Genomic DNA, 12,789 nt, shown 5'->3' with positions numbered 1-12,789 from the left:
GGACCTCGGGTGTGGATAAAGTCGTGGATTCTGTTGAGGTGTGTGGCTGAAAGGTCGACCGTGGTGGTTTTGTAGGTGGAGGAGTCGGCCAGCTGGCGAGTGGCTTCCGCCAGGTAATCTTGAGAGTTCAAGACCACCGTGGTGGATCCCTTGTCAGCTGGGAGGATTTTCCAAAACATCCTGGTCCACCACAATCCACCTACTCACAATCAACTCGCACCTGCCCACAAATGCAACCGCCCAAGGTGCAAAACCTGCCCCATATTTGTCACTTCCTGCACCCTCCAGATCCACACTGCCACCGGCAAATTCACCCTCCACCCCAAAGGAACCTGCAACAGCTCTAACCTAATTTATATCCTCACGTGCAACATCTGTGGGAGCTTCTACCTGGGGGAAACATCCACAGCCCTCAACCTCCGCATCAACAACCACCGCTCCTCTACCCAAAACCTGGACTTTGCTGTTGCCATTCACACCAATCACCACAATATTCCTTTTAACCTTTTGCCGCCCAAGGCCTTTTTCACAAGTAAGCCTCTATTGCCCGAGCCGATTTTGAGTAAAATGCAGAGTTTCAATTAAATGAGAGTAGATCGGAGGCTAATTGCCGTAGAGAGATGAGTGATATACCGTTGTACGCGGAATGAACCAGAGATTCAGACTATATGAAATTTTTGAAAATTCGGCGTATATGTGGCGGGGGGAGGGGGCTAACTCTCAAAATTCCAAAATTCCGGAAAAAAATATTTGGTTCCCCCACCCTTCCCCCAAGAAAAAGTACATGACACTGTCGACATGCACATGGAAATGATCGCTGACATGTAAGGAACACAAAAATATTTGCATTATTATCATATGACCAATGTAACTTGAGTTGTACCCCCAAAAGGAATGGTCGGCACACCACTGATTCAAGCTTCAAAATGCAGCGGTACCTTGAAATGACTATAGCTCAGAAACTAAATGCCCTAGAGATATGAAAGATATACCGTTGTACGCAGAATGAATCACAGATTTAGACGATATATAATTTATGCACTTTCAGCGTATATATGGAGGGGGAAAGGGGGGAAATCCCCTGAAAATACTTTTTTTTTAAAAAAATGGGGTTTCGCCCCCCGAAAAAAAGGATATGAAAAGTTCAAAATGCACATAGAAATTATCGCTGGCATGTAAGAAACAGAAAAATATTTGCATCATTGTCGTATGACCAATGTAACTTTAGTTGTACCCCAAAAAGGAATGGCCACTGATTCAAGCTTCAAAATGCAGTGGTACCTTGAAATGACTATAGCTCAGAAACTAAATGCCCTAGAGATATGAAAGATATACCGTTGTACGCAGAATGAATCACAGATTCAGACGATATATAATTTATGCACATTCGGCGTACATATGGAGGGGAAAAGGGGGGAAATCCCCTCAAAAATACTTTTCTTAAAAAAATGGTGTTTCCCCCTGCCCCCGCCCCAAAAAAAATGTCAAAATGCAAAATTTATGCAAATTTGGTGTATATATGGAGGGGGAAGGGAGAAAAACCCCAAAAATTATTTTAAAAAATTGTCACCACCCAAAAAATGTCCTCGCACTTGGGCACATAACGACACCTACGCACAACATTCACGCACGAAAAGCTAGAACGTAGTGACAAATGAGTGCCAATTCTTGCAGCTGCTTGAAATTCTATTTTTAGACAATGCTGGGTAACCCCTGTTGCCACTTGTGCTAAAAAAAACAAAGGTTTCCTTCAGTGCACTTCGAAATTCCATTCTCACAAGGCAGATTCAACAAACAGTCTTCCCCCTCCCCTCCCCCCTGCTTGCGCTCTCACGGAAAACTTTCATTTTGACATCGGATAATGATAAACAAGCTTCCTTCGAATGCACTTAGCAGGAGGGAGTGAAAAGCATTGCTTTAGAACAACAAAGCCGGTCTTCCTTTGTCACAGTTTTCGACAAGCCAGGCAAAAGAACATCTTTTTTTCCTTCAGGACCTGGCAACACTGCAGGTCATGCTTACTCTTCCCTCTAGTCACTTAGTTATACATCGTCTCTCTACTCCTGAAGATGTGACATACCATCACGAAAATTTGAATTTTTTCTTTGTCCGGTGAGTGTTTCCTCTCTTCTCTTTCACTTTTTATTTAGCCCTTGTGGCCCTCCTTCCTTTTATCCTATATATATATTAATTAATAAATAAATTTATTTTTAATTTCTTTCCGGAGGGGCAGCAGAATGTGTTAAGCCTCTAAATATTACGTGGAGAATGCATTGAATTACCATTTTTTTCTTGTCCGTATGGGAGTAGTAAGGGGGCAGAACTGTCAACAGATGGAAGGGGATGGGAGAGGGTGGTGCCGTCTGATAGTTGTCGGACGTCGTAGTAAGGTATTTTGTTGGACAAACTGAACATGGAAACAAATAGGCTCCATTGATATGATTTTTTTGGTAAGGTTGGGATGCCTAGAGATGGAAAATATGTGATAGCATGTCATAACTCTTTGCCTTCTGTGTGTTATCATTCCACTTCCCAGATAACCTTAATGTAAATGGAAAGTTTTGATAATTTTTAATATTTTGACTTTTACTATTAGAAATGACAATTACAGTAATTTTGATCTTTATTAATAATAATGATGATAATTAAGATAATAATAATAATAACACTAATTAAAATATGTGAATATTTTAATAATTGAATTGATGAGTTGGATGGTATTTAACACCATCACTGGAGCAAGATCTCTGAATTAACAACTGAAGTGCGCAGCTGTGAGAATGACAGTAGCAGTCCAAGGACAGTGTATGAGTTCATTGAGGAACGTGGGCAATTGGTACAATGCCTCTAAAGTGTGATTTGCCTGAATGAATGGTGTGGAGAGTTAAAGCAAGGATGGAAGCTGGACAGACAACGAGAGGTATCTGTAGCCCTTGGAGTGTCTCAAAATGTCATTTCTCGCCTGTAGATTTGGTTCCAAACAACAAGAAATGTGTGATGAAGACAAAGTCAAGGCCATCCGTGATCAACAACAGCAAGAGACAACAGGTACCTCTTGTTAACAACCGATTTGAACAGACGACCGAATGCAACGAAGCTATAACATGCCATTCTCACAGCAATAGGGCGCAGACGTCATCTCAAACTGTCTGCATTCACCTTCTTAAAAATGGCCTCTCTATCCATATAGACTCATGGCGTGTGTTCCATCACCGTACAGCTTTCAATTCGTAGAAACTTGGCTGAGGAACATCGCAATTAGGGGCACAACGAATGGGGTTGAGCTGTGTTCTCCTATGAGTCACGGTTCAACCTCCAGCCATACAATAGACATGCCTAATCTGGAGGATATGTGGAACATACTATAACCTTGCTTTTGTGCAAGAAACATTCTAAAATGGAGGTATTGGAATGATTTTGTGGGTTGGAATCAAAACTGTGGGACGTACGGACCTCCACATTATCCAAAATGGCAGTTTGACGGCCCTCAGATATGGAGACGAGAACCTCAGACCTCTTGCCATGCCGTGCGCAGATCCAATAGGTGATGGTTTCCTTTTCATCCTCACAGAGTTCTGGTAGTGCACAACATGTCAGACAAGGAGAGAATTCTGAGTCTGGAGTGGCAACCATGATTACTGGACTCAAATCTCATAGAGATTGTCTGGGATGCACTTGGCAGACGCATTCTAGGTAGAATGGCACCTCCCTCAACTCTTCCAGAGCTGAAATTGCTCAAAGTGAAGAGTGGCGAGGAATCCTCCAAGCTCTTATCGATCACCTCATCGAGTCCAATCCACACAAGCCTAATTGGGACTGGACCTACAGTTTAAAGTGGGATCCGAACCACTATGTGTATCGAACCTGGGACCCCTTCATTACAAGGTGCTGATGATACCACTGTACCATCAGGGAGACAGTTTTTAATGGAGTTGCAAGCTAGTAGATCTAACAGAGTTTTAAGAAGCTGGCTGCCATTCCATCCAATTCATTACTTGCTCCTCTGCTCCACTGTGTTTTGTTCTAATGTCCACCTTCTCTCATTGGTCTAGGTGTACGTGGATCATTCAGAAGACATATCTTGCTTATAGTGGATTGATAATTGCACGTTAAGTATGTTTCTTGCAAGTTTATAAATGTCTATCTCACCCTTCTTTACATAGACGACATCAGGGGTGCCGACTTGTCAAAATTATTGGGGGGGGGGGCTCTGATCACTGAAACAAATTAATGAATGACTCACTCCCTCCCTTTTTTAAGTTTTGGCCTCAGTGTTCTGAATCTCGTAAAAGCCCATGAATTCCTCAAAAATATTAAATTAAAATTTTCATTTACAGTTCGAATGCAAAATGTCAATTGCCCACGGATGGATATGTCACAAGTTTCGTCAACCATAATAGCAAAATATTCCTGATGTTTAATATCTGCTACCACGGAGCGCAAAACAGATCTCCCTAATATATCAATGATCTCGTTCTGAATGTCATGTGAGAGCCATATGCAGCCCGAACGTCCAATCCACTCTCCTAGTTCATGCACATCTTCTTTTGAAACTCTTTTTAGTAAAAATGTTAACAATACTCATACAGAGGCTGTTCAGCGTAGATGTGACCAAACGCGATTCCTTCCCCCTGCACTCAGAATTAACTCACCCAACCTTGGTCGAGCATGTTTGTCAGTGTAGTGTGTGAGCTGTAAAAGAGTGGTAGTGTTTTCTCACTGCGCCGAAAATCCTGCCCAAACTGAGCCACTTTTAGGAGGAGTACATTGTATAACTTTTCCAAGCGTTTGCGTTTTCTCACTTGGCCGAAAATGCTGCCAAAAACTGAGTTGCTTTTGGGAAGGTTATGTTGTGGCCCTTTATGATGAAAAGTTCAGTGTGTCAATGATCAGGAAGTAGTGTAAGAGCAAGGATTGTGACGTTCGTTTGACTTTATTCAAGAATGTGATCGGCAAGTATAAGGCTTGCATGTCCCCAGCATTCGGTTCTCCAACAAAGGGGACGAGAACGCAGCCGTGCACAAAAGCCACCACCAGTATGCAGGTGCAAGGTGCAGTTAACAGTTTCCAAAGACATATTTAGATGATTCGCCATCTGTCTTTGGGTCGGTGGATTCTCTTGCATGGCCATTCTGCGAAGTTTCGCCTGCATACTGGTGGTGGCTTGTGTGCACGGCCTTTTTCTCGTCCCCTTTGTTGGAGAACCGAACGCTGGGGCCATGCAATCCTTATACTTGCCCATCACATTCTTGAATAAAGTCAAACGAACGTCACAATCCTTGCTCTTACACTACTTCCTGATCATTGACACACTGAACTTTGCGTCATAAAGGGCTACAACATAACCTTCCCAAAAGCGATTCAGTTTTTGGCAGCATTTTCCATTATTTATCTCCACAGTTGGCAAAGTGTTTAATCAAAAGATTTACAAAATGCTCTGGTTTCTTACATTTGTTAACAAGAAATGCAATTAGAGTTGTGTTAGCCTGTGTCACTAAGTGCATAAAGTGGACTTGAAACACCAATTCAATCAACCAACCAATCCATTAGAAACTACAAACTGCCAACGTGTGTGTCTCAAAATAACATCAGGTCAGTGGCGGAGTGTGACCTTTCCAATAGTGTAAGCGTATCATGAAGAAGGTTAGTTCCCGTTGTGCTTATTTTTGGGCAGACATGGTTAGTGATTTATCCACACACATCGACCCCCCCCCCCATTTTTTCAGAACACTTCCCTGGAATATTTCACCAAATTAAAAATTCTGGATAAATCCCTGGGATTGGTATTTTCTTTGCTAGGCTGTGTATCTTCTACATTTCAACTGATATTTAAGTCAGTCTAATTCCTATCACAATGAGTAACGTAACGATAAAAATATGCAAAGTTAGATAAAATGAATATTAATAATAATAATAATAATAATAAAGAAACGAAAGAAGATGGAAACAGAAAAGTGCTGAATACTTTTTACAACTACATAACCAAGTATCAGCTTCGTACCATGTGACGTTTTTCCTACGCTTTTGTATTTTCGCGTGGAAAAGCATCACAATTCCTCATTTCTTCGTACGCCTTGCGTCTTGTTTGTTTTGGTTAATTATAATAGTCTCCGCTAGAGGTCTCCACTGACCTCTCGCCCCGTGCTCGCTTCTCCAGCGGAAGGCGATAACAGTTCCGATTCTTCAAGCTTCGCGATAACAACGACGTGACTTTGGTCACGGGTGAGAGAGAGCCTTCCAGTGTGTTGCATGGTTAAGTGTGCAAGTTTGCCTCGCGAGCGAGACTTAACCTCCTTTCTGACTTCATTTTTAGCACACACTTTTACGATATATTCTCTCTCTGATTTTTGCACGATTCAACGCGAGGCAGAACTCGTTTTTTCCCTGATTAACTTTATACGTGTAAACGGAAAGTTGCATTTGACGAATGTGTGAACTTTACCGTCGTCCAGTTTGATTTGGGTGTTTTTCCCGCAACTTGTGATAGGATCAGATTTGTGACTGAGGATGGGTCTATGGACTTTTCTAGACGCGAAGCCAATGTTCTGATGACGGAACGTGAAGGAAGGCAGGACTTCTTTTGACCAGTCGCTCTTAGCAGTGTTGAAATTGACGTCTGGGACTTCATGTGCTACTAATGGAGGTATGTACAGTGTCGTCTTTTCCCCCCTCTATATTTCTGCAAAAATTCCAAAGATCGTGAACTGTGAAAGAGTGGCGTATCTTTAACTTAATTGAGCCACTGGTTTAAACGAGTATAAAAGGACCAAAAAAGAGGAAACGTCGAAAACACTAGTTGTTCTAAATTGCTATTAACGTACCTTATCTAATTAAGAATCAATGATTAGGCTTATTGATTGTGTATCTACAATAACGCGAATGAACTTGCGGCATTTTGCCTGAACTATTAACGTTTACCAAGGCGTGCGCGAGATACTTGACATGCACCGTTGCGACTCCTTAAAATGTTGAAATATCAAATACACGAGGTTGGCACAAGTTAAATTGGGATACTGCGAGCATCAAATAGGAGTAGGGAGTATAGTATTACTTATTGTCAAAAGTAACGATATGTGGCAAAACTAGTCTGTTTATCGATAAATGGTAAATGTTTGAATTTCTTGGCATGTTAAGTTTTAAAATGGGCAATAAATGGGGTTCACTTGGAACTCGTGAGTGTTCTAGTAGTTGTTAGAATTTTGTAATATCCATAAATGTTTGTATGCGTCCCGTCATGTCAAAAAGGCAAATGAAAGAACGACAGTAACAATTGTTAGTATTGCAAGTGAGATAAATTCTCAAAGGATACGTAGAACTAGATTGATACACGATAAGATTATTCTTCATGTTGTTGTTATTTGAGAAGTTAATTGTTCTTGTTCAAAATTGAGTATAATAAATTTGTAACTCAAAAGGATCTTCGATATCTGTATACTATTTTGTGCCTCACCCTTTTTGTTTATAAAATTTCGCGTAAAGGAAAAAAGACAAAGAACAAAAATTATTGTTGGTAAGAAAAAAACTTGCGACAAAGGTATTGAGTGACGTAGATTACGTACATGTGTTTATATTAAGTTATTGTGTATATTTTTTCTGAAATTGAAAGATCTTTTAACAACTGGTCAAGCCTGAGTGAAATTTTCCACGATGTTTTGTGATCTCCTTTTTTTTTTTTTTTGCATGTAATTTCTTGATCGTGTGAATAATGGACGATAACTATTTTCGTTCTCTTTGAGTTCGCACAATAGCAATTATTGGTTCTCTTTTGAGACTGAGGGGGCAGCGCTAAACCCAGGCCGTAATCCTCAACAATTCGAATTTGTAACTGTTGGTTGTAGCTTAATTTTTAAGCGCGTACTTTAAATTGATCCCGGACCTTTTTACGCTTTCCACGAGTCCATTTAGCCCCCCCCCTTTTTTTCCATGTACTCAACCAGCAGGTTACAAATTTCCTGGTAGCCGAGCAGGTTATATTAATTTATACACCACCTAATATCACAAAAAATTTTTTCCTTTTACTGTCATTCATATTTTTTTTTTTGGTGATATTGAAGTTACGATCATTTCGCTTCATAACTTTTCTTGGTTAATAACTTCCCCTTTTGTTCTCCTCCCTTTTTTTTGTGTGTTCAACAAAATTTTTTTCTTGATAGTTACCCCCCCTTTTTTTGAGAATTCTTTGTACCCCCCCCTTTTTTTTATCATTGGCTTTTGCCTTTCATTATCTTACGGTATATCTTGATGTTGCATTCTTGCAATTATTCCGTACTTTGGTTATTATTCGCTTTTCTTTTGTTTTGGCTATTACCTATTGAACATTCTAGACATCTTTGTCGACGGATAAATATCATGTCGTCTCCCTTTCAAGGCCATTTGCATGGCGTTGGGTCAGCTTCTTTTCCCTTCCCGCCTGTAAATATACAACCGTCACCATTTTTACAGACCCCCAACTTACATACACCCAGAGAACTTTTGTTGCCTCCTGATTATTCATATATTACAAATTATATTAGATACACAACCGTTGTTGATCTTTTACGGGTATTACAAGCGACGGATGGTTCAGATCCTGACAAGTTGTTTTATTTTTTGTTGAACCTCCATAAAATTTTCAAACTAAACCTCATAGATTTAGAATCTTTACTGTTGATGGCATTCACATCCACGCAAGGACTCCTTCGGGACACTTGGTATGATTCTCTTCACGAGAAATTCCCCTGGCCTATGTTTATACGTGTCATATGGTATCGCTTCGTTCCTTATTCCACGATGCAAGGGTTGTTAGATAAACATCTTCTTCGTCCTCAGCGAAGTGGTGAATTCCTCTCCACTTATTTGAATGACATCTATGAGGCTTATCATGTGTTACCCACCAACTGGCCTGAATCTAGTCTATTGGAATTTATGTTACTGAGTTTACAAGAGAGCACACGTTTGCATTTGATGGGCTTTGATCGACTGACTTCTATCGCTAATTTTATTTGTTTATCTAGGGAGATATGGCCCTTAGAGTTACGTCGCTATGAACAACAACAGGAAAAATGTACGTTACATTCTATTGATTCTCGTCTTCCACAATCATTACCAATCTTACCTGTCCTTTCTTCCTCTTCCTCTTCTTTGACTAATGTAAAGATCTCTGAAGATTTACCTTTTAAGGTCGTCCCACAGCAAAATTCTAACTTATCGCACATTGAATCTCCTCCTGTTGACAGAGAACGACATTTACCATCAGCGGTTACAACTATACCTCAAATAGAACACCCTTTGACAATTATCGACAAGGTTATGCCTATCATACATGCCACCTTAAATTCTACACCGAGTCGTCTTTTGGTCGACTCTGGCAGCTGTGTCATTAATTGCGAGGGGATTTTTAGCTACCTTACGTCCCATACCACCTACTTTTCAAGATAATGTACGTACGTTGCAAACTGTTAATAATCAGTCTATCCACCTTAATTCACGTGTGATTTTGACGTTGAAATTACAGGGCTTGTCCTGGAAATGGACTTTTTGGATTTCCGAAACTTTACTGTTTCCTGTCATTCTTGGCTCTGATTTCTTTTCCCATTCAAAGGGTACTATTTCCTTTGATCATTTAGTGGTTTCATTTCCTTATTCTACGGACTCCATTCCGTTCGCCTCTTCTGCACCTCCGGTCAAGAAACAAGATCAGGTACGCCTAGTTGACAAAGTTGATTGCTCTCCAGCTAATAACTTGTCGACCAACATTACCAGTTTATTACGGGAATACAATGATGTTGTGACAGAACGTGTGGGTACTTGTACACTGGAACCTGTTTCAATTCCCTTAATCACTAATGTTCCTTTTCGCTCTAAACCTTTCCAGTTAAACCCTACCCAAACAAACATTTTACGCCAACAAATCCAGGAGTTGTTGGACCAGGACATCATAGAGGAATGCGCCTCTCCTTACGCATCCCCGTGTTTCCTCGTTGATAAGAAGGACGGCGGTCATCGCCTTGTCTGTAGTTACAAGCATCTTAATCGTCTTATTGCTTATGACAATTTCCCGCAAAGCCGTATCGATTTGATTTTCCAACACTTACAAGCTGCTAAAGTATTTTCTTGCTTAGATCTTTGCAAAAGTTTCCACCAACTAAGGCTAGATGAACCTAGCAAGGACTTAACGGCCTTTGTCACCTCATTCGGTCAATACCGGTATACCAGGGTTCCTTTTGGTATCAATCTTGGCACACAATTACTGACTCGTGCTCTGGACAAAATTTTGGGACCCTTTAAATTCAAATTCCTTGTGACATATGCGGATGATGTTTTGATCTTTAGCCCAGATGAAAAGACTCATTTGATTCATCTCAAATTGGTTTTGCAGGCCTTTCGCGAGGCTGGACTCACTGTAAACCCCGTAAAATCTAAATGGATGCAAACCGAAGTTAAATACTTAGGATATATTTTACGTGAGGGGCAACTTGTTCTAGACCCCGACCGTATTTCCGCCATTCAAGATATGCCCTCTCCTAGAAATGTCAAAGCCGTTCAACGTGTTTTGGGACTATTGGGATATTATTCGCATTTTATTCCATCCTATTCGGACCTTACCTCCTTCCTAACTGATAAAAAGAAAAAGGGTCTTCCCTTCACGTGGTCTGACGAAGATCAACAACAATTTGATAATCTCAAACAAGTTTTTCTCAAACATACCGTCTTAGCTTTGCCCGATTTTTCACGGGAATTTGTTCTGCAATGCAATGCTTCAGGATTGGCTATTGGTGCTACCCTGAACCAACGTATGCCAGATGGGTCCTTACGTCCTATTGCTTTCGCCTCTCAAAAACGGACAGACCTAGAACGTCGACAATCTATATACGAGGCTGAATGCTGTGCCATTGTTTACGGGTTCAAAAAGTTTGAAACATATTTAACCGAGAAGCATTTCACTCTTCAGACTGGCAACCAAGCACTTTCGTGGCTTTTACGCCATCCTGAGCAATACGGCAAGTTTGGTCGCTGGTTGCTTTACTTGTCACGCTTTTCTTACTCTGTTGAGCACATTGCTTCTCGTTTGAATCCTGTTGCGGATTGCTTATCACGAATGTATTCTCCTGATGAATTCCAGGTTTCTCCTCAACCCATCACTTCTCTTGCTTGTGCTGCTCCCAAATTTCAAATTATCCCTTTTAGTAATTCTGATATCCTTGACCTTCAGCATAAAGACTCTACTTTACTTCCCATCATTCAGAAATTACAAACGGGTCAATCATATAAACATTATGCTCTTTATAACGACTTACTTGTTTGGCAACCTCCACATTCAAAATCTTCATTAGTAGTCGTTCCTCATACCCTACAACATCTTATTTGCCGTTACTATCATGATACCCCCGTGGGAGGTTCCCACTTGAGTGTTCAAAAATGTACCAAGAAAATAATGAATATATTTTGGTGGCCATCGTGTAAACAGGATATCAAGACATATGTTAAATCTTGTGATACGTGTCAAAAAGCCAAATTGGCTATACGTAAACCTCCTGGTTTTTTGTCATCAGAAATCATCAAGCACCCTTGGCGGCGACTGTACATTGACCTTGTTGGTCCTTTGGTACGTTCATCAAAAGGGCATACATATATATTGGTGGTTGTTGATGCATTTTCTAAGTGGGTTTCCCTTTATCCTCTTCGAGGTCCCACATCCAACCACATAGTAGAAAAACTTCGGTCTTTGTTTCTGGTGTTCGAAGCGCCGTGTGGATTGGTGTCTGACAATGCATCATATTTTCGATCTCGCTATTTCAATTCCTTTTTATTTGAGTCTCGAGTCAAACACATCTATACCAGCGCCTACTATCCTAATCCTTCACTCGCAGAACGTTTTATTCGTAATCTCAAGGCCTCCCTGATTGCATATCATTCTGACGATCACACTAAATGGGATGTTCATTTGAATGCAATTTCTTTCGCATTCAATACTGCGGTACAGGATATTATACAAACCACCCCAGCGCAGATTTTGTTTGGAAGAGACATCGATGGACCTATGAACTTCTTTTGGGAATTTAAATCCGATTCGGAATTGGCTGGTCCTCCTTCCACAGATTGTGCTAAATGTTGGGCACAAGCCTACCATCATTTGCAGAAGGCATGGGTGAAATGACGTAATAGATATGACCCTAACAGACAACCTTCCTCATTTAAGGTGGGAGATTTAGTTCTCTATAAAACCTTTCCCCAGAGTAACGCCTTCCACAAGGTTACTGCGAAACTCCAGCAACGTTGGGCAGGTCCTGCTAAGGTTTTTAAGGTTTTGGGCCCTGTAACGGTTCTCTTGGTAGATCCGGAAACTGAATTTTTCCTCCGGAAGGTCCACATTTCCCATATTAAACCATATTATCTCCGAGAGGAAGCTTCATCAGAAGTGGAGTTGTCAGACTCTCACATGGCTTCACTTTTGTACCCTGCCACCCGAGTTCAGAATTCACAACATTCTTCACGTTCATTCCTGTCTTTTTATTGCAATTTTTGTCGTCGAACGGGACATTCCGATTCCCATTGTGGACGGCGCACTCCTTCTGCCCATTATATATCCCATGAGCCTGCTCCCCGCAGATAATACAGAGTATTGTGTCTATTTGGCTCAGGTTTTTTTTTCTCTCAGTGTATTTTGCTATTGTATTTCTATGAAACTATTGAAGAGTAATAATTCTGTAACATTTAAAGATGTATATACATCTTTTTCAATGATTCATGTATTGTCGGTTTAATATCATGTTTTGGTGTCATATATTTTTTGAATTTTGCCTTTTATTG

The sequence above is a fragment of the Lepisma saccharinum genome, chromosome 3, assembly GCF_977018435.1.
Source record: "Lepisma saccharinum chromosome 3, izLepSacc3.1, whole genome shotgun sequence".
Classification (NCBI taxonomy): Eukaryota; Metazoa; Arthropoda; class Insecta; order Zygentoma; family Lepismatidae; genus Lepisma; species Lepisma saccharinum.
The sequence above is the reverse complement of the archived record's forward strand: the minus strand, read 5'-3'. Positions refer to the sequence as shown.